A 22,925-nucleotide genomic window follows, 5' to 3' on the forward strand; every position below is an offset into this window, starting at 1 on the left:
GTTGCTGAACAACTCCAAGCACGCCTGGAGGAAACGGACCATTTGGATCCCTTCCAATTGGGATTCAGGCCTCACCATGGGACTGAAACTGCCTTGGTCGCGCTGGTTGATGATCTCCGGCGGGCTAGGGACAAAGGTGAGAGCTGTTTCCTAGTTCTGCTGGATCTCTCAGCGGCCTTTGACACCATCGATCATAACATCCTTCTGGACCATCTAGAGGGGCTGGGAGCTGGGGGCACTGTCATACAGTGGTTCCGCTCCTTCCTCCTGGGCCGTGTCCAGAAAGTGGTGGTGGGGGATGAGTGTTCAGACCCCTGGGCTCTCACTTGTGGGGTGCCTCAGGGTTCTGTCCTCTCCCCCATGCTTTTTTTTATCTATATGAAGCCGCTGGGAGAGATCATCAGGGGGTTTGGACTGGGTGTTCATCAGTATGCAGATGACACCCAGCTCTACCTCTCCTTTAAATCAGAACCAGTGAAGGCGGTGAAGGTCCTGTGTGAGTGCCTGGAGGCGGTTGGAGGATGGATGGCGGCTAACAGATTGAGGATGAATCCTGACAAGACAGAAGTACTGTTTTGGGGGGACAGGGAGCTGGTTGGTGTGGGGGATTCCCTGGTCTTGAATGGGGTAACTGTGCCCCTGAAGGACCAGGTGCACAGCCTGGTAGTCATTTTGGACTCACAGCTGTCCATGGAGGCGAAGGTTAACTCTGTGTCCAGGGCAGCTATTTACCAGCTCCACCTGGTACGCAGGCTAAGACCCTACCTGCCCGCGAACTGTCTTGACAGAGTTTTGCATGCTCTAGTTATCTCACGCTTGGACTACTGCAACACGCTCTACGTGGGGCTACCTTTGAAGGTGACCCAGAAACTGCAATTAATCCAGAATGCGGCAGCTAGACTGGTGACTGGGAGTGGCCGCCAGGACCACATAACACCGGTTCTGAGAGATCTGCATTGGCTCCCAGTACGTTTCCGAGCACGATTCAAAGTGTTGGTGCTGACCTTTAAAGCCCTAAACGGCCTCGGTCCTGTATACCTGAAGGAGCGTCTCCACCCCCATCGTTCAGCCCGGACACTGAGATCCAGTGCCAAGGGCCTTCTGGCAGTTCCCTCATTGCGAGAAGTGAGGCTACAGGGAACCAGACAGAGGGCCTTCTTGGTAGTGGCGCCCGCCCTGTGGAACGCCCTCCCATCAGATGTCAAAGAGATAAATAATTACCTGACATTCAGAAGACATCTTAAGGCAGCCCTGTTCAGAGAAGTTTTTAATATGTAACGCTGTACTGTTTTTAACACTGATTGGGAGCCGCCCAGAGTGGCTGGGGAAACTCAGCCAGATGGGCGGGGTATAAATAAATTATTATTATTATTATTATTATTATTATTATTATTATTATTATTATTATTATTTCAGTGATCTCCACCACTTAGCTCCAGGGTGGAATCATGAAACATAAAAGACACTAATATAGAAAAGCAATCTCTGAACAGGCAAAGAGTGATTTCCCTCTAACCACCGGGTAACTGCAACCTGCATCCATACATGAAACATAAAAGACACTAATATAGAAAAGCAATCTCTGAACAGGCAAAGAGTGATTTCCCTCTAACCACCGGGTAACTGCAACCTGCATCCATACATGAAGGGTTGAGCTTGATTGAATTGTTAGTTTAATTGGTTTTCTCTGCAGATTCCCCAACTTGGAGTGGTATCTTGAGTCTTCCTTGGGGTTTGTGTGATGGCAGTCCAAGCTCAACCCTTCTGCAGAACCAGGAAGCATTCTTCAGAAGGGTCAACTGATTCATAAGCCACAGATGTTCAGTTAGACGTCCAAGGCTTAAATGTTTGTATTGCAATAAATCTTCCAGCTAATTACGACTTGAGTGCTGTGTTATCAAGACGGTAGCCTGGTCTCCTGACATCTCCCTCCCAACTCCTGAGGCAATGGAAATCACAACCTGTGCCTTGCAGGAAGGACTGGAAGAATTTTTCTCTCCTTGCTACCTGAGCCCTGGGTTTGTGAACCAGACAAAGACATCATGGCCCCACTAGCTTGGCATTCACCCCAATGTGCATGCCCAGCCCATAAAGCAACCCTGTCACTCACTAAGCAGATGGTGTAGGGAAATGCCAGAGTGCCCTTATCTCACAATGCCTCAGGATTAAAGATCCCCAGATCTAAAGCCTTTTTTCCTGCCTAGACCAAAGGCCAGATTAAGAAATTACACCACTCTTAAAATTACTCCCAACAGTGTGTAGTAAGTAAAATGGGGAGCAATTGGGGGATCTCTTCAAAATACATACTCAGCCCCATCAATAGGTGACTGGCAAGCCTACAATGCAAAAGGAGGGAGGAAGAGCAGGGCTATACCGTATTTTTTGCCCTATAGGACGCACCGGCCCATAGGCCGCACCTATTTTTTTTTGGGGGGGGGGGGGAAATCAAAGGAAAAAATTTGATTTCCCCCCAGGTTTGCGCAGCCATCCCCAAGCTGGAAGAGGGAGACGGAGCACTTCGTCTCCCTCTTCTGCCTTCAGGGACAGCCTCCCAAGCCTCTGTGGGGCAGCGCACTGCGCTGCCCTGCAGAGGCTTTGCGCAACCATCCCAAGCTAGAAGAGGGAGATGGAGTGCTCCGTCTCCCTCTTCTGCCTTCAGGGACAGCTTGGCCCGCTATCCCGCGAGCTTGTGGGGCTGGCGGGGGGGAGAAGCAGGCTTGCTTCTCCCCCCCCCAGCCTCCAGATCAGGTCAGGGAATAGGGGGATGGCGGAGCGCCGCCATCCCGCTATTCCCCGACCTGATCTGGAGGTTGTGGGGCTGGCGGGGGGAGAAGCAGGCTTGCTTCTCCCACCCCCAGCCTCCAGATCAGGTCGGGGAATAGGGGGATGGCGGAGCGCCGCCATCCCGCTATTCCCCGACCTGATCTGGAGGTTGTGGGGCTGGCGGGGGGAGAAGCAGGCTTGCTTCTCCCACCCCCAGCCTCCAGATCAGGTCGGGGAATAGCGGGATGGTGGCGCTTCGCCATCCCCCTATCCTCCGAGCTTGTGGGGCTGGCGGGGGGGGGGGAGAAGCAGGCTTGCTTCTCCCACCCCCAGCCTCCAGATCAGGTCGGGGAATAGGGGGATGGTGGAGCGCCGCCATCCCGCTATTCCCCGACCTGATCTGGAGGTTGTGGGGCTGGCGGGGGGAGAAGCAGGCTTGCTTCTCCCACCCCCAGCCTCCAGATCAGGTCGGGGAATAGGGGGGTGGCGGAGCGCCGCCATCCCGCTATTCCCCGACCTGATCTGGAGGTTGTGGGGCTGGCGGGGGGGGGAGAAGCAGGCTTGCTTCTCCCACCCCCAGCCTTCAGATCAGGTCGGGGAATAGCGGGATGGTGGCGCTTCGCCATCCCCCTATCCCCCGAGCTTGTGGGGCTGGCGGGGGGAGAAGCAGGCTTGCTTCTCCCCCCGCCAGCCTCCAGTTCAGGTTGGGGAATAGCGGGGTGGCGGCTCTGCGCCTCCCCGCTGTCCCCAGCTTTTGGGTGCAGGCTGCTGCCCGCAAGCCTTGCGAGCCCGCGGGACATCCCGCCGGGCTTGCAAGACTTGGGATAGCTTCCTGAAGCCTGGAGAGCGAGAGGGGTCGGTGCGCACGGGCCCCTCTCGCTCTCCAGGCTTCAGCAAAAGCCTGCATTCGCCCCATAGGACGCACCCAGATTTCCCCTTAGTTTTTGGAGGGGGAAAAGTGCGTCTTATAGGGCGAAAAATACGGTATATGCCAAGACAGGTCAATTCTACCCCAACACTTCCCTAACACTTTTGACTGGGAAGTCATCTGCATTGGCTGTCATTTATGTATTGGCTGTCACGTTGATATGAGAATACACCAAAACATTATCTCCCAGTGAGTTTGGTAAGAATTTGATGCATCCATTTACTGCAGAAATACTTTCTGGATATCATACCTCTACCAAAGTAATAAGCCTCAACATAGATGTAATTGGTGGACATAAATCCAGTCATTGGGGTATGGGATGGTTATGTCTCTACAATGTTACACTTAGTCAGCCTCTGTTACTTTTTGGATTGCTGTGCATGCACTTCTAAATTCTTTCAACTGTCATACAAGCCATTAGTATCACCTGGATTTTCTTTGCAGAATGTCAATTATGACCTTGTTTAAGAAAGTCAAGACTATTTTCTCTGATTGCATGGAGACTAGAAGGCATTGCTAATAAAGTTCCTGTTCATTGCCTCTTGTTGTGTTTATTAGCTCATTTGGTTCAGTGTACAATCCTCTGTAGAGATATTATTAAGATCATGGAAGCAAAGATGGCTGTTCTGAAGTTCAGAGAAAAAACTCCGGAGTAAAGCTGTGTCTTGAATAGAATGTCACAGGGTTCTGCTCTAGACCCTGCACTGGTCAATGTTTTTTAGAAATGACCTGGATGAGGGCATGGGAGGGATACTTATCATTTTTGCAGATGACACAAAAGAACAGAATAGGATCATTTCATCCTTATATACCATATCAACACTTCAGCCTGAAGGAAATGACCTTCTACAGACACCAGCTTATTTCATGTGTATTCCAACCCTATGTTGTTTTTTAAATTGTAGCATCTATTGAAGGCCTCCCTTTTCCAACATGCCTTTTAAGTGGATATCTTTATCCTACTATGCACTGAATTTGTCTAATCGTATTTGAAAGAAATCCAAGTTTGTGGCCATCGCTGCCGACTGTGAGAGCGATTTCCATAGTGCTGTGTGAAGAATACTTCCTTCCTTTGATACACCCTGAATCTTCTAACATCCAGCTTCATTGAATGCCCAGAAATTTTAGTGTTATGAGAGAATGTGCTATCCCCTTTCTCCATGCCTCACATAATTTTACAAATGTCTGTCATGTCAACTCTAACTTCCCTTTTCTCTAAACTAGTGGTAGCCAAACTTGGCCCTCCAGCTGTTTTTGGACTACAACTCCCATCATCCCTTGCTAACACGACCAGTGGCCAGAGATGATGGGAACTGTAGTCCCAAAACAGCTGGTAGGCCAAGTTTGGCCACCACAGCTCTAAACTAAAAGTCCCAAATGCTGCAAATTTTCATCAGAGGGAACTTTTCCATCCCCTTGTTCATGTTGGTTGCCATTTTCTGAACCCTTCCCATCCCTACAATATCCTTTTTGAGGTAAGACAACCAGAACTGCACACAGTATTCCAAATGCGTTTGGAGTCCAGACTCCATGTCAAATTTATATATATATATATATATATATATATATATATATATATATATATATATACCCTGATATGCATCATCTTACATGGCTAGTCAGATCCCTAAACTGCAAATCCCACAGAGGAGAAGCTTACTTCTTTCTCTTGCTCTTTAAAGTGTTGCAACATGAATGGTGTTTTGCAAAGAATGTGTAATAATGAATGCTCCGAGATCAGGACTTTGTACGCGTTTGATTCACTGTGCTTTGGCTTTCAGGGTGAAAACATACTTTGTATCTGATTGCTATAAACAACTCATTAATCTGTCTTTAGCTAGCAGGTAAAATGCTGATAAAATATCTTACATTTTCTCTGATGTATGGTTGTGTTTCAAATCTCTAATTGCAATATCATTATAATCCACATGCTTTTTGGGAAGCCTTACAAATCAATGCTGGGGGCTGTGATCCAATTTGTATGCCAGGCTGATTATATGCAATTGTTTTTGTGGCAATTTCCGCTTGGAAATTCAAATGGGATATAAATGCATATCAAAAGTCCAATGGTGCCTATTGTTCACTGGCATAATTTTATTCTGTAATATGATTTTCTCAACTTTTAAAATCACATTATCTATTCTGCATAGATTCCCCCACCCCCACCCCCAGAAATCTTTTTGGCATCACACTGTGAACCTACCTCCTCGCGGCCTGGAGAACAGCAAGTTAGATGAAGCTATAAAGGGCATGATTTATAAAGCAAAACAGAAAACTCGTGCTGTTAGATACATTGATTGTGCTTTGAACAAACCCACACATGGAATGCAGCAGAAACAAATCCTTTCTCAATGCTCAGAAGTTCCCTTAAAAGGCCATATAGATCTGATAAGGTCATAAGAATTTGCTCTGTTTTATCATTCCAAAGATCCAGATAAGTTGGGGACAATTTAGGAACATAGGAAACTGCCTTATACTGAGTCAGGCCATTGGCCCACATAGCTCAGTAATGTCTATGCTAACCATGTTTTTTAGGCAGGGGATCTCTGCCTAAAAGGTGTCAGGAATGGAACCTGGGACCTCCTGCATGCAAAACAGATGATATGACAATGAATTTTGCCATGTCTTTCCCTTGCACTTTACATCTCAAGGGCCACATTCCACCCTGAGCAACTCTCTGTGGGCCATATGCCCTTGGGAGGGCATAAAGGTAAAGGTAAAGGTACCCCTGCCCGTACGGGCCAGTCTTGACAGACTCTAGCGTTGTGCACTCATCTCACTCTAGAGGCCGGGAGCCAGCGCTGTCCGCAGACACTTCCGGGTCACGTGGCCAGCGTGACAAGCCGCATCTGGCGAGCCAGCACAGCACATGGAAACGCCGCTTACCTTCCCGCTATAAAGCGGTCCCTATTTATCTACTTGTACCCGGGGGTGCTTTCGAACTGCTAGGTTGGCAGGAGCTGGGACCAAACGACGGGAGCTCACCCCGTCACGGGGATTCGAACCGTCGACCATACGATCGGCAAATCCTAGGCGCTGAGGTTTTACCCACAGCGCCACCCGCGTCCCTTGGTGGGGCATAGCCAGATGCAAAAGTGGGGTAGTTCCTTCACACTCCTTCACACTCATGCACCTTCCATCTAGGCAAGCAAAAGGAATTATAAATGTATAGCACTTTTGATGGTTATGGTTTCCTGCAAAGCATCCTGGAAACTGAAGCTCTATTCAGCAGAAAAACAAAGACAAAGAAGGGAGAAAGATTTGATAATATCAGAATTATTTATGGTTTAGTGTTCCTCCAAGGAACTACAGTGGTACCTCGGGTTAAGAACTTAATTCGTTCTGGAGGTCCGTTCTTAACCTGAAATTGTTCTTAACCTGAAGCACCACTTTAGCTAATGGGGCCTCCTGCTGGTGCTGTGCCGCCGCTGCACGATTTCTGTTCTCATCCTGAAGCAAAGTTCTTAACTCAAGGTACTATTTCTGGGTTAGCGGAGTCTGTAACCTGAAGCATATGTAACCCGAGGTACCACTGTATAAGGTATAAACACGGTATTAATCATGATCACTGGGAGATGATGACTGGTTCAAGTTTACACAGTTAGCTTAACTTTTGATTGTGGATTTGAACCTAGAATTCTTTCTCTCATATCCAATACATTATACCCTATTGGCAGATCAATGAAAAATCAGATTGCAGCTTCACAATGCCCACATGCTACCTAAACAGGGATCTCCAAATGCTTTTGATCTGTTCCTTGAAAAAGCAAAGCTAATCATTTCAAGGCATCCATTAGATTATGGATTCTTGGCCATTGCAGCTGCATGTGATACCACATCAATATAAGCTGGAGGTTTCTGTGTGTGTCCACGAATATTTTCCATCCCTGATGTGCAACTATTTTTCATTGCTGTTTCGCTACTTGAAAAGCTTGGTTTGTGGACAGATAAAATGGATGCTTTTTGTTTTTTGTGGGTTTTTTTTAGAGGAGACTAATAAGGGCACACTTGATCTCTGTCAAAACATTTCCCTCTTCCACTAGTCCTTCAGTGAATCAGGTTGAGTGATTGCTCAGAAGTTGCTGTTCCATTATGGATCATTCTGCAGGATAGTTCCTAATGCATACTTACAAAAAATATAGGAAATTCAAAACCATGATGGATTTAGACTTGTTATTGAATCCCAGAGCTAACATTAGAGTTGCATGTGGTGTGTTGGCACAAATATTTCATCAGCTCTTAATGTAAGGTAGAAAAAGTTCAAAACTATTGAAAGTCACCTTCCTTCTGCAAGGTACAATGAATTCTGGAGGTAGCTTTCTCTAAAAGTATGCTTGATCCATTATCTCTGGGAATGACTAAAGACAAATTACAGCAGTCCATCCATTGACACGATAGGGATGGATCTCATATTATTGTTGTTTTTGTAGGAGACAGATTTGGCCCACTGAAACAACCATTACTTTCCGTCATTCATCTTCTGTAAAAATTCCCTGTTTAATTGTCTTTACAAATCGTGCTACGTATTTATTATTGGAATGAGTGACTTTTCCACTTTTGAGAGACTTTGAGTGCATGAGTGGATGAGACCAGGGTGTGAGTGGATGAATAACACTTTACCAATAAAATAAAACCCTAAGTATAAAATAAAAGAGAGGATAGGAAAAACCAGAGCGAATATAATGAGCAATTGAGAGTATTCAGACTCTACCTGGCTGAAGGATGCCATCAACTCTCAGGCATGCGGTAAAGCCCTGGGACAGGGCAGAACTCAACAGAAGTGCTGACATCTGGCTTCAGTTCCTTCCTCATGACATACCTCCATGGCTTCCTCTTGCACACTGTTTTATGGTAGTGAGACATGGGCAACGTATATCTTCCAGGACTGCTGCCTCAATGCCTTCCACATGTGACCTGTCAGGAAGATTTTGAGTGTCACATGGCAGAACAGAGTTTCAGACAAAGAAGCTCTCTCTCAAGCCCACATTCTCCATAGTCCTTTCTCAGCGACATCTATGCTGGCTTGGTCATTTCCACAGAAGGCAGGATGGCAGGATCCCCAAAGACATGCTTTACGGGGAGCTGGCTTCAGGCACCAGGCCCACTGGGAAACTGACCCTGCATTACAAAAATGTCTGTAAAAGTGCCATGAAGGCTGGCAACATCAGCCTCACCTTGCAGATGACTGCAATGCCTGGAGTCAGACAGTCAGGTTGTGCATCCATAGCAGTGACCAGAGGAGGGATGACCACTGGGAGGAGCACAGAGAAAATAAATGCCACAGTGCATTTGCATCCGCAGAAGCAGATGTCTTCATCTGCCCCAGCTGCAACAAAACATGCCTCTCCTATAGCAGTCTCTACAACCACAGCAAGTGCTGCAACCTTCAAACAGTTTGACCTCACCCCCAAAGGCACACTCCTTCATTCACTCATTCACTTCATTCATGCCAACAATCAAAAAGAATAATCTAATAATTCTGTTTTTATGTCTTAGGAAGATAGGAAGATGCCTTGTACTGAATCAGATCATTGCTCTATCTAGTACTGTCCACAGTTACCTTTCCACCACAGGTAAGTGTGGATAAACCCTAACCGGGAGCAGCTCTCTAGGGTTCCAGGCAGGGAACTATCACAACTCTACCTGGAGATTTTGGGGATTGAACTTGGAAACCTCTGTAGGCAAAGCAGATGCTCTGCAACTGAGCTGTGGCCCTTTTCTCAAATGACTGGATGATAATTATATAACCAGCTAATTTCTTGGGGAATTGTACTTCTGTAGCTGTTCATTCTTGGCCTTAGGAGCTTCCAATTTTGTTAAGAAATGTGTCGCAATGTGCATTGGTTTCATTATATATGTTCATTATTTATGTCTCTGAAATATTTTACATACAGGGGCACAGTTAGATGTTTAAAAGACGCAAAGAACACGGCCCATGAAAGAAATCTGAATAGAATGCACATATGCTGATTTGCATATGTAGATGCCACTAGAAAATTAAAATGGTAAGTTGGAGCCCCCTAACAGAAGGTCCATGTTGTGCTCGCCTCCTGAAACTCTTCCCCAACCAGCTTGTGGGCGGGGCTTGCCGTGCTCCAAGCCGGTGGTGCCACAGTTATGCCACTGGTCTTTAGCCAATCGGCAAAGGTTGGGGGTATCTATTTTGCAGTGCAATTTTGCTTCGCCTACTGAACACCCGCCCACCCGCCCATTAATTAGGTCGTGTTTGGCCTTGTTTTGGACTTCGGTTGGAAACCTGTTTTGGAATGGGGGCTGGGTAGGAATTTTCCCCAATGTAGCAGATTAGCTGTGGCCACTTGGTTTTTGCCTACCTCTTAGCAATCGTGACAACTTTGTAAGGTTTGGCGGTTAGGCATTGGTTTAGGGGAATGTGAGGAGGGGAGGTGTGGCCATCACCTGCCCCTCCAATGCATAGGGTATTCCATTAAAGGAATCTGGGGGTCTCGGTCTCCCTGCTGGTTGTTTACCCTTCCAGGCTTCCTGCAGGGTAGGGCAGGAGCCAGTTATAGTTTTGATACCAATGCCTAAGTCAATACCAGTCACATTTGTGTATTCAATAAAGTTGTGGCCAAAATTTGCCCATTAACATTTAAACTAAATTTTGTCTCCGCTGTGTCTTTATTTCCATGAGGGGTGGGTTTTGGAGCACACATGGCTTAGCTTTGCACTGAGTAAAGTTTTATTTTACGCTTTAAAATAGAGAAGAGTCAGAAGGTCCAGGGTCCACCATGAAAGGCCCTCATCAGAGCCCACCTGATAATATTCTACGTCTGCATGATTAGAAGCACACTATCTCCTATACTCAGCCAAATCTTCCACTTTAAAACTGCCCAGGTTTTCCCTTACTACACCGTGGGGCAGCAAATGGCTGAACTGTGCATGGTGTGATGAAAATACTTCATTTTCTCTGTCCCAAATTCTGTTTCAGCTTGAATTGCTATTCAGCTTGAATTTTACCAATAATACTGCTTTCCTTGAAATAGATATTAGGCCTGTAATTTCCAGGATTCCCCCGGGTCCATTAAAAAAGTAAATCCTTTCATTGGCTACTTTTCTAACTTCAGTCATGGAAGCCATTTTTAAGAACAAGTTTTTCTGTGTGTGTGTGTGTCAGAATACTGTGGTACCTTGGGTTAAGAACTTAATTCGTTCTGGAGGCCCGTTCTTAACCTGAAACTGTTCTTAACCTGAGGTACCATTTTAGCTAATGGGGCCTCCCGCTGCTGCTGCGCCGCCACTGCGCGATTTCTTTTCTCATCCCGAAGCAAAGTTATTAACCTGAGGTAATATTTCTGGGTTAGCGGAGTCTGTAACCTGAAGCGTCTGTAACCCGAGGTATCACTGTACCAGCAATTTCACTTTTGAGTTCTTTACAAACTCTTGGATGATGCCATTGTAGCACCCTGCTTGTGGTTAACGCTTAGCTGGAATGAAATATTCAACGCAGCAATAGAGAAATTAAAATAATTATTTATTTGTCAGACAAATAAATGAGAGGCACAGTGGTATATGGTTACCAAGCTCTGGCCTGGCCTCCTGCCATTATGGCCAGCACTTATATTCCCTTAATCCAGCCCCCTTTGCTCCTCCTGTGGCTGCCTCTGTCCAATCAGCCTGGTTGGATTTCCTATTGGCTGATTGCTATAACCAATCCTAAAAGATACACCCATATCCTCCTGTCCTTATATGGAACACAAAGAGCTATATATTGTTACATCTATAAATGACAAATAAGTAGTAATATATCTTACATGTGTCTCAACAAGGAATCTTAATTACCAGCTCACCTCTTGCCCTCCTTGCCCTATTGCCTTCTAAAACAAATGGTTAATCTTAAATTTTTATCTTAAACATATGTCAAGGATCTTGAGTTTCACATCAACATTGAAAGATCTCCTTCATTTGAAGGTTTCTAAACAAATGCCTGACAGCTATATATCAGGACTGCTTGGATGGCGTCTTCCTGTCTGGCAGGGGGGCTAGACTGGTGGCTGACTTAATTTCAGGATAAATACAACTCTTACAATTATATGAAATAAGAATTTAGCATTTGTTAAATCCTTTGCATAATTACATTTAAGCAAATATATTTAATACATAACATAGGTAGCCTTTTAAAAGGAATAAGGCCTTTGTAAAGTAGAAAAGGAACTCAGTAAAAAGGAACACAGTAAAAAACCGCTTTAAAAGAAGCCTCTTCAGTTTACACCCCCCCCTTCAGCCAGCTGCTTTTCCCATTAGCTCTTCCCAACATTTATTGCCCTCTAACTTTCTCAGTTTAAGAAAGAAACAGCTTTTAAAAAGGACTTCCCAAAAATGCTCTCTTTCTGCCAGCTAAATGCTTCTCCATTTGGTCTTTAACCTTAGAAAGAAGATCTGGCTCATTTTACTGGGAGGCACATTGGTATTATTTTACTGTTTACCAACTATTAATTATGTAGGGTCTGTGTAGCCTTGCTCTTCAGCCTGTAATTCCAGCTTTTACGACTTTGAGAATTGTTTTCTGCTATAAATCAAGGGGCCCCTTGTCTAGGAGGAAGACATTGCCTGTGTTCTTTAAACAGCTAGTCTTCCTGCCTGGCATGAAACATTTGAAAATCTAAGCCCATTTAATTTAGGAACCTGATCAAGATATAAGCCAATATAAGCCTTGATTAAAAATGCAGTCTATATTCAGATGCCACACCATCTTGACCCAACAATCTTTATATTTATGTTTATTTCTCACTGAGGCCTATGCTTTTGTCTCTTGCCTACAATATTTTCCTGACTTCCTAAGAAAGTTATCTCTTCAGTGAAAACAGATGAGTATAATATGTTCTGCTTCTCTGCAATCTCCTTTTCTATATTTAGCTCACCTTTGACTCCCTTGTCATCTACAGGTCCAAACATTTTTCTAGCCAGTTTCATGCTTCTAATGTATTAAAAGATGACATAGTAGTGGTGGTGGTGGTAGTAGTAGTAGTAGTAGTAGTAGTAGTAGTAGTAATAATAATAATAATAATAATAATAATAATAATAATAATAATAATAATGTTTTAGCTATTTGCTGCTAGAATCATAAATTGAAACAAAGTACACAGCAGCTCAGAGGAAAATCAATTTATTTGTTTTTAAACAGAGCACAAATACAGATACAAGGCAAATCTTGACACCCACGCACACCCTTAATACAAAAACATACACATGGATGCAATGGTAAATCAGCTTTAAAAATATTGTAGGCCACATACTGCTTCAGAAATTGAGGCAATCTGACTTGATTGGATTACACATGGTTGAATTTTCCTAAGCAGTAAAAGAATCAGTCATTCTCACCACTTAAAATGTGGACTAGATTTTTTGGGTTTTGATACATGTTTGCTTCAGTAAATGGGATTTGTATAGAGAGAAGATATTGGTTTTGTCAGATCACACCATTTCCCTTTCTGCATCCATAGATCTCTTCTTGTTTTGCCCAATATGACAGAACATGGGGCTCAGTGTACCTCAGATGACAGAATTACCAGTTCCAGCACCAGCACCAGCATATATGAGCAGCTTCCAATGGCCCTCTGCAGCTGATCCGATAATATCAACCCTAACTGTTTTTAACCATGGCATCTGCAGGCTTCATGGATTAGGTGGGAATGACCGCTCCCCGCATAAAACGGGGGGCGCCCTTTGCGTGGACGCACGCAGCCCCTGGATCTGGAGTGGCTCCATCAGCATAGGAGGTCTCTGCCTACCTCAGTCAGTTGTTCAATCCCACTTGGGGGAAGCGTTGCCAAGGAGACCAGGCCAGGTAGGGGAGGAACTACCTGCCCACAAAATAGAGGGAGGATCTTACCTGGGAATCCTCACTTGGCTCCAGAGCTTCTCCCACCCTACCCACCCTCACTTAAGTCTTATTTTGCAGGTTAACTTTTCTTCACAGGTATGCGGGCGCTGCTACGTCAAGGTCGCTGTTAAAGGGCCGGAAAGGAATTTCCCTGCACTGGCAGGTTTCACCTTTCCCGTAGCAAAACGTCACAACTTTGGTGGTATCAGGCCTTGGGTGGAATTCTTTAGTCTATCTTCCTCTTTGCAGCTGCGATACCAGGGTTCCCCGTTAACGGGGTTTCTGAAGGGAGGCTTTGACCGCACGTTGAGAGGTCGTCATTGCTCTCCCCTGCGGCGGCGGCGTAACAGGGGCGGATATCTCTGCTTGAATATATGTTCTCCAGAGCTGGCCCATTCCCCCCCCCCCCGGATAACCCTGATGCTCCTTAGGTCCCCGGCTGGGGACTGGGGAGGGATAACGCCCAATGCCTGAGCCAAGGTCTATCCTCATTTGAAATTTAATAAAGTTGTGGCCAATTTAATCCCATAGCACATTGTCTTGAGTCGTTATTCCACATGACGGGGGGCGCGCTTGGGATCTGGGGGACTCTGCCTGTCCACACAATGAGAATAAGGAACCAATGGTTCATTGGATAGCACTTCTGTAATTTTTTCCCTCTCCTCCACTTGTTAGAAGACTATTGCCACTAGTGTTTAAGACTATGGACTTCTAAAGGATTAACTATAGTACTTTTAAGATAAAATTGCTGGCATAATGTAGTCTCAATCCCACTGTGAAGGGTTTCAATGTCCTCCAGGAGGTCCAGGAGACAAGTATGGCTCTGTGATGCTGAGCCAAGCATCCTAGAAATAGGTGAGCAGATAAGAAATGCCAACCGAGCCTCCAGGCCTGTCAGGCTGAGAGATAAAGCCGTGGAGGTTTGTGCAAGCAGTGGGAATATGGAAAAGCCAGTATGGAAAGCAAAGGAATTGGAAGAAGAAAGAGAGGGCATGTGAGAGTACAGCTGAGACAGGAAGTGAGCAGGGTTGAGAAGCAGAGAAGCCTTCGAGTGACTGATACAGTGAAGATGAAAGATTGAGTAAAGAAGGGCGAGTTAAGAAGGATGGGTGGGTGGGTGTTCCAACAGATGGGAATGAGAGCATGAAAGGGAGGAGTGTGTGTGCAGCTGGCAGGGAGAAAGATTAAGGAATGGATGCAACATTGTTATACAAGTGTGTGTGTGTAGAGTGGAAGCAGAGTGGTTGCAGTGCAGATCTATGAGGGAGCTATGAAAAAAAATGAGCAGGAAAGAACTGAGTAAAAGGCCAGTGCTCTTTTTCTGGAGGTACGCAGTGGTACACATACCCCTAAACATTTTGTGAATCTTTGTACTTTTGTCCATTTACTGTATTTATTTTCCCGATTTGAAGTATAAAATGGTGATTTTCTTGAGTCAAAATGAGAGTACCCCTAAACTTTTTTTAAGGAAAAAAAGCACTGTAAAAGGCTAAGGACAAAAGGGGGAGTACATAGAGCATTTTGGTAGTGCGTCATACAGGTGGAGAATAGTGTTAGGAAATGAGGTTTCCGAACCTAAACAGAAACAGAGTGTCTGGAACACAGAAATTCAGTGTTGCATCCCAATGCTGTACTTAAGGGTGAGAGGAGACCAGAGTTCAACAGAGTGAGAGGTTCACTGTGTGTTGCAGATAGAGAAGAAGCATACAGGGGCTATGAAGCCACATGGAAAAAGAAAACCTGTAGGCCCATTTATCCTGTTGCGTCAGTGCTTTGTGTCCCCCTATATTACCTGTTGTTTCATAAATTCTAGAAAGAATTGTGAAGTTACTACTCTATCTGTGCCTCTGATATAAACCAAAAACAAGTTTGGCTCCTGACACAATCTGCTTACCACCATTCCAAAAAGGAAAGTTCTTTTTCTCCTCTCCACTAGAATGAAACAGTGGCTATAAAAAGTAGAATGACTTATAACTTCTCCTGCTGCAATCAATTCAATAAGCTTAACTACAGTAGAGGGAAGTGCAGTGCTAAAGCTATGCTCATAGTGATCAAAGCAACACCCATCCTGCCTCTAACAGGCAGTCTCAAATTCTTGGGTACGTGCTCTTTCTCTCTCTCTTTCTCTCATTTTTGTCAGAGGGGGAAAGGTTTATGAATTTGTGCCAACCAGCACATATGGTCCAAATGCAAGCAATCTGCTGTATACAACCAGCATGTCTGGGGTGGTTCTTCCTTCACTGTGCTTCCTGTGAGTGTTCAGAAGTCATAAACAACTACAGTGGTACCTTGGGTTAAGAATTTAATTCGTTTCGGAGGTCCGTTCTTAACCTGAAACTGTTCTTACCCTGAGGTACCACTTTAGCTAATGGGCCCTCCCGCTGCCGCTGCGCCACCGCCACACAATTTCTGTTCTCATCCTGAAGCAAAGTTCTTAACCAGAGGTACTATTTCTGGGTTAGTGGAGTCTGTAACCTGAAGTGTATGTAACCCGAGGTACCACTGTATTGGCAAGTTAAGAAAGAAAAAAAAGAGCAAAGAAGCCACCAGCCTGAACCAATTGATGTTTCACATTGCCAACACCTTGCTCACGTTTCAGGTAAATACTTACACACCTAAAGTCTGCTGATGTGTATTACAAATCCTTTCAAAATTAGAGTTGCTCAATCTACATTTTTAAGTGAACTGATCTGATTCACACTTCCTGGACTAATAAAATGTTAGGAAGTCATTCTGCAAAGAAACATATAAAGGTGCTTGTAGCTTTAAAGAAGTTTTCTTTAATACAGTGGTACTTCAGGTTAAGAACTTAATTCGTTCTGGAGGTCTGTTCTTAACCTGGAACTGTTCTTAACCTGAAGCACCACTTTGGCTAATGGGGCCTCCCACTGCTGCCGTGCCACCAGAGCACGATTTCTGTTCTCATCCTGAAGCAAAGTTCTTAACCCAAGGTACTATTTATGGGTTAGCAGAGTCTGTAACCTGAAGCGTATGTAACCTGAAACGTATGTAACCCGAGGTACCACTGTAGTTAGGAGTGACATTCCAGGCTGATTAGTTACAGCTGGGGGCGGAAATAAAAAAGAGAAAGTTGCAGGTTGCACTTGCCTGCACGAGGAAAGAGTACCCACACACTGTGAGTTTATACTGTGGCAGAAGGATGTTATGTAAATCAATTTGTATATAGTCACAACTAAAATGCTTGTGAACCAGCCAATAAATAAATAAAGTAACCTTTGACTGAGTATTTTGCACAAGTCTCGTAGTCTCTTGTCATCTGCCGCCTGGAAGAAACTCTGCTTCAAGCTGTTTAAAGCGGTTTTACAGAGGAGCCACCACATCAGCAGCAAGCACAGCCGAAGTGTGTGGGCGGCAACCTCCAATATAAAATCATCAGTACATAGTTATCCTTCAGTTAACACACTGTCCCAAAATGTAATGATACAGTCCTCAGCTCAAAGCAGTGAGTAAACTTGCAGAAAGGGTTTGTTTGAAGAATACAAATTGAAAATTTCCAGTTAAGCAACCACCTCTTCAATGCCAATAGATACCGTATTTTTCGCTCTATAAGACGCACCAGACCACAAGACGCACCTAGTTTTTGGAGGAGGAAAACAAGAAAAAAAATATTCTGAATCTCAGAAGCCGGAACAGCAAGAGGGATCGCTGTGCAGTGAAAGCAGTGATCCCTCTTGCTGTTCTGGCTTCTGGGATAGCTGCGCAGCCTGCATTCGCTCCATAAGACGCGCACACATTTCCCCTTACTTTTTAGGAGGGAAAAAGTGAGTCTTATAGAGCAAAAAATACTGTATTTCAGAGTAGTAAATGTAATGTTAAGATGTACAAGCACTGCAAGATCCAGAGAGAGAGAGAGAGAGAGAGAGAGAGAGAGAGAGAGAGAGAGAGAGAGAGAGTGTTATTATTTATTAATTAAATTTCTATCTGGCCCTGACTCCTAAAGGAGCCTAGGGTGGCAAATAACAAGAAATCAATCAATCGAAACATCTTAAGAACTTTTGATGTGCACTGGAATAGTTCTCAGCTTAAAAGGTTTGTTGAAAGAGGAAGGTCTTCAGCAGGCATTAAAAAGACAACAAAGGCGTCTAATATTCAAGGTGAGGTGATTCCGAAGGGGATGTATCGCAACAATAAAGGCCCAATTCCCAATTCCTACATTGCGTGGCATGGACCTAACTATATAATGGTATCTGTAGGAGACTCACACCTGCAGTGATCAGCTGGGTTTATAAGACGTGAGACAATCTTAGCTATCCTGGTACCTAGATGTATAGGGCTTTAACATTTTCATGAGGATTTAAATCAGGGTTTCCCAAACTTGGGTTTCCAGCTGTTTTGGGACTACAACTCCCATCATCCTTAACCAGCAGGAACAGAAGCCATGGATGATGGGAATTGAAGTCCAAAAACAACTGGAGGCCCAAGTTTGGGAAACCCTGATTTAAATATACACACACATCACAAATTGCAATGGAAGTGTGAAGAACTGGTTTTAAGACTGGAAAAATGAGCAACAGAAGGAATTGAAATGAGCAGATTTGTCCATCCCTAGTCTCTCCCAAGCTATGACTGGGGATTGAGCCTGGGACTTTCTGCCTGGAAAGCACCTGCTCTACCATTAAGCAAGAGTCTTCCCCCTTTCTTATTCTAAGGAAGAAAGAAAAAGAATCTGCAACTGTGAAGTATAGTTAATCTTTAACCAAAATGTGAGAGAAAAGAAGTTCCTAAACTCTTGGCATTATAATGACGTTTCAAGTTGCATCTCTTTTCACAGGCATTGCCTTGACTTCTTGATCTGGACTTCCTGCCTTTCATGATTGCTTTATTGTTTTAATGGTGTTGTTTCTATTCTGCATTTTGAATGTGGAAAGTTATATTTTAATGGTTCTGTTTATTATTGCCTTTATAGTTTGTAAACTGTTTAGAAGCCTACTCTAGCATTAAGCAGTGTAATGATGATGATGGTGGTACAGCTTATGGCCAAACAAATCAAATGACTGTTTGACCCACTGTTGAACAAATAAAAAAGCAAAGCAGGCACATGAACTCACTTTGAGAAATCTGGCTTTTGCTTCCTGATCTAATGTGATGATACATCAGTGCAGAGCATCAGGCAATTAAAGTAAATTGCATTTGCCATCCTTATTGGTGAAATTCATGTGCATTAGGAAGATGGCACCATCTCCACACGCTGGTCAGAGTGACTGCCAACATTCCTAACAGCAGGAAATCCATTTGTACCACCACACTAAGTAGGTATAAGATTTCCTCATTTTAGGATATCTGGATAGTGATATCAAGAATCAGTTCAGTTGTGGCATCTTAAGACTGGAATTCCGTTCCTGAGGAACCTTACTCTCCAAATGCTTTCCTGCCTTTAAAAAGTTGATCCAAATATTTCTCTTCCACAAGGGCTGAGGACTTGTGATTTCTGCTACCGTTATGCTATTACACTGGTACCTTGGGTTAAGAACTTAATTTGTTCTGGAGGTCTGTTCTTAACCTAAAACTGTTCTTAACCTGAGGTACCACTTTAGCTAATGGGGGCCTCCTGCTGCTGCTGCACTGCCACTGCACGATTTCTGTTCTCATCCTGAAGCAAAGTTCTCAACCTGAGGTACTATTTCTGAGTTAGTGGAGTCTGTAACCTGAAGCATCTGTAACCCGAGCTACTACTGTAGAATAATACTATAAAGGTAAAGGTAAAGGGACTCCTGACCTTTAGGTCCAGTCATGACCGACTCTGGGGTTGCGGCGTTCATCTCACTTTATTGGCCGAGGGAGCCGGCATACAGTTTCTGGGTCATGTGCCCAGCATGACTAAGCTGCTTCTGGCGAACCAGAGCAGTGCACGGAAACACTGTTTACCTGCCCGCCGGAGTGGTACCTATTTATCTACTTGCACTTTGACTTGCTTTTGAAATGCTAGGTTGGCAGGAGCAGGGACCAAGCAATGGGAGCTCACCACGTCACGGGGATTCAAACCGCCGACCTTCTGATTGGCAAGTCCTAGGCTCTGTGGTTTAACCCACAGCGCCACCCGCATCCCTTCGAATAATACTGTACCTAGCATTTATTTAGAGGTTTCAAATATATACGGTACATTGGTATGCGACTAAGTGCTTCTGCCAGCTCAAGAGAACTTTCCCTCCTTGTCTTCTACTTGTGTGTGCACATTTGTGCATGCACACACACACCCCCTTCCCAAATCTCTTGCAGAGGCATAGGGAAAACTCCACAACAGATGTAGGTGTGTGGGAATATTGGGGGGGGGGGGAAAAGGAGGAGGATGTAGCACAGCTAAACGTTCTCTCAGTAATACTAGCAGAAACACTACATAGGATACTGCCCACTGTGTGTGTGTGTGTGTGTAAAACACACGTATGGGGGGGGGGAGCCCTGGCCATTAAAAATAGCCTGGCTGGATCAGGTCAATCACCCTCTTGAGAATCCTCTTCTCAAAGTAGACAACCAGATCCCTTTGGGAAACCCACAATCATGAGAGTAGTCTTCCCTTCCATGATTTTCAGCAACTGGCATTGAGAAATATTACTGCCTTCAGCCTTGGAGGCAGAGTACAGCCTCCTCTTCCTCCATGAATGGCCTTCTCCTTCATGATGACTGATTTGTACAACTTTGTTGTGTCCATAGACTCAACACTCCTTGTACCTTGCATTTGAACAACTGTGAAGCTCATCTATTTGTGTACAGAGGTTTTACACAGAATGTAATGTGTGAACACCTCTTAGGTAGTGTCCCATCAAACTCAATGGGAATGACATCCAAATAAACAGCCATAGGACTGCTCTGCACATTCCTGACACTTTTGCTCTCCTTTTATATGGTAATCCTCACCACCACCACCACCACCACCACCACCACCACCACCACAAACCTAACAACATAGACAACCCTGGTTCTGCAGAGGCACAAAGACTAAGAAAACTATCAAATATGTGTGTAAACTCTGAGGTCAGAGGTACTACATTTTAAAAAGCATAAATATACAGTGATTATATAGATAATGAGCACTCACACTTTACATTGTGGGTGCCCTTTGCGGGATCACGCATGGTGCTACAGTTCCCAGGGAGCTTACTGGCAAACAGGGGCTGGCTTGCCTTCCAGTGCTAATTTTTGGAGGTTCATGCCCAGCCTCAGTAATCAAGTTTCTTGCTGGGAGGTAGGGCCAGCCCCATTTATAAATAGGGGGTGAAGCCAACAATAGTCAGGCAGTCGGCTCTGGAGATTCACCCTCCCTACCCTCCCTTTGTTTAATGTTTCTTGTTTGCAGGTTAACTATTTCTTCCTGTTTAGTGGGCGCTGCTGTGGTCTTTGACTGGTTGTTGTTGAAGGACCAGGAAGAAATTTTCCTGCATTGGCAGGTTTTGTCTTTCCCATAGCAATTGGTCACAACTTTGACAGTTATGGCCTTGGGTGGAATCCTTTAGTCTTTTCTTCCCTATAGGGGGGGGCGTGAAGAGGTGTTTCACCCCCCTGTGGCGGCGATTCCAGGGTCTCCCTCTTAAAGGGGTTATATATATGGGTGTCACTGGCCATACACTGAAAGGTCATCAGTGAACTACCCTGCATACGGGGCTTGGCTGCCTGCTACACTTACGTCTCGCAGATCACCCCCATATCCCATTTACCCTGATGAGCCGCAGTTCCCCCTGGCTGGGGGACTGGGAGGGATCCACGCCCAAGGCCTAAGCCAAGGTCTTCCTACATCACTTCCGGGTTGGCGCGATTTGGAAATGGCGGATTCCCTCCGAGCTGCGGAGGGAATCGGCTCAACCGAGGACGGGTCTTTGCCGCGCCGGCGACGCGGGGACCCTTAAAAACCGCAGGCGCGGAAGCCTGCGGACTGAAGACTCGGCGGGTGCCTTAAGCGCCCCCCCGATCCACGAAGAGCCTTTTTAAAGGCTGCGGAGAGGATACGGAGGGCGGCGTGGCACTGAGAGTCGATCGCTACCTCGGTGGAGTGAAGCCGCGAGCCATGACCAGAGAGCGCTGACTTCCTTCCTTGAAATTTGGACTGAAAAGAAAGAACCCGTGAGTAAGACGGAATTGGATCTTAAAAACATTACCCTGAATTGGAGACGACCGGGGGGTGTGCTAAAAGGAAGTCCGCACCCCCCCCCCCTTGCAGACGATCTAAGCAACGGCAAAGTGCTAAGCTGGAGAGCCTACCCTTGGAGGGGTGAGTTAAAAAGGACACTAACTTCCAAGATTTAGTTAAAAGAAATTTTGAGCTGGAGAGTGGAGACTGGGAAGCCTTCTTTTTGCTTTAAACAACCCCCCCTCCCGGGCCCGGGAGCGTCCTGTCTCTGTGCCTGTGTAAGAGCTGCGGAGTTTGACAGCTGTCAAAGCTGTCAAGCGGGCAGTTTAGAGTGGAAAAATTGCTATTTAAGATCCCTCTGGACTAAGATGAGCTACAATTGAACCAAGATTGTTGGAAACAAAGTAATAAAAATAAGTTAAAGGACTGTTGGAGAAAAGACTAATAAGTAACCAGATTCCCCCTAGGGGGAATTCTGTGAAACTACAATGGATACAATGGCTGTGGATGGAAAGTTACTAGTGGAAATCGAAAGGATGTTTCAATTGGTGGGAATTCTACAAGAGCAGAGCTTAGCTATGAATAAACAACTTATGACCTTGACTTCTGGAACAGGCAGCTCTGCTGTATGTATTGAGGACCTGAATGAGAAAGAATCCACAGCTGAATGGGAACTGATATCTGAAGAGGTGGAAGAGACTAAACAAGAAAAAGAGAAAGTAAAACTGGGAAGTAATAACCAAAAGCCGACATCTGTGGAATACAAGCAAGGAGATTTTTGGATTACATCTACCACAAGTCTGCGTAAGATGAAGAAGATGAAGGAGGAGGCCCCGGGAGTCTATGGAACACAGGAACTTAAAACAAAGAAATATGATTGGGGCCTCCATTCTGACTTTGATTTTGAAGATGCAGGATTTGTGGAAACTTTTCAGCAGTGGCTTTCAAATGTCCTTGTGGGAAGAGAATATGGTTTGATGGCGAAAGAACTTTTTCCAGACTTGATGACCGACATAAAGGACTACCAACAAGACCGGCGGAGAGGGACTGAAAGAGACTTGAAAGCCTCAGACGTGAGGAACCCAGGCTAAGAACTGCTATTCTGGATATGTATTGGGAAGGGACAAAAACCGGGGATGGGAGGGAGGGAAGAAGAGAATCTTAAAAACACTCAAGACCTTTAGGTTTAGTTAATATGACTTTTAATTAAGACAAAATGAGAAATCGATGGAAGAGAACTTGAGTCCAACTTAGGAAAAATCTATATTTTCTTTATAAAAAAGGTAATAAGATGGTTAAGAGGAGAACCACCA

The 22,925-nt window shown here is 45.0% G+C and overlaps 1 long non-coding RNA gene across 2 annotated transcripts in view; it reads left to right on the forward strand.

Annotated features, from left to right (window-relative positions):
• Positions 1–22,925, forward strand: part of LOC308578603 — a 74,920-nt gene that overhangs the window by 32,299 nt on the left and 19,696 nt on the right. The window contains exon 3 of one of the 2 annotated variants that reach the window (XR_014004024.1): positions 1,694–2,367. The exons of the other annotated variant lie outside the window; for it this stretch is intronic. This is a non-coding gene — a long non-coding RNA (uncharacterized lncRNA). Of the gene's footprint in view, positions 1–1,693; positions 2,368–22,925 lie in introns of those variants that run through there. 2 annotated transcript variants of the gene reach the window in all.

This window comes from Podarcis bocagei, assembly GCF_964188305.1.
Source record: "Podarcis bocagei genome assembly, chromosome: Z".
Classification (NCBI taxonomy): Eukaryota; Metazoa; Chordata; class Lepidosauria; order Squamata; family Lacertidae; genus Podarcis; species Podarcis bocagei.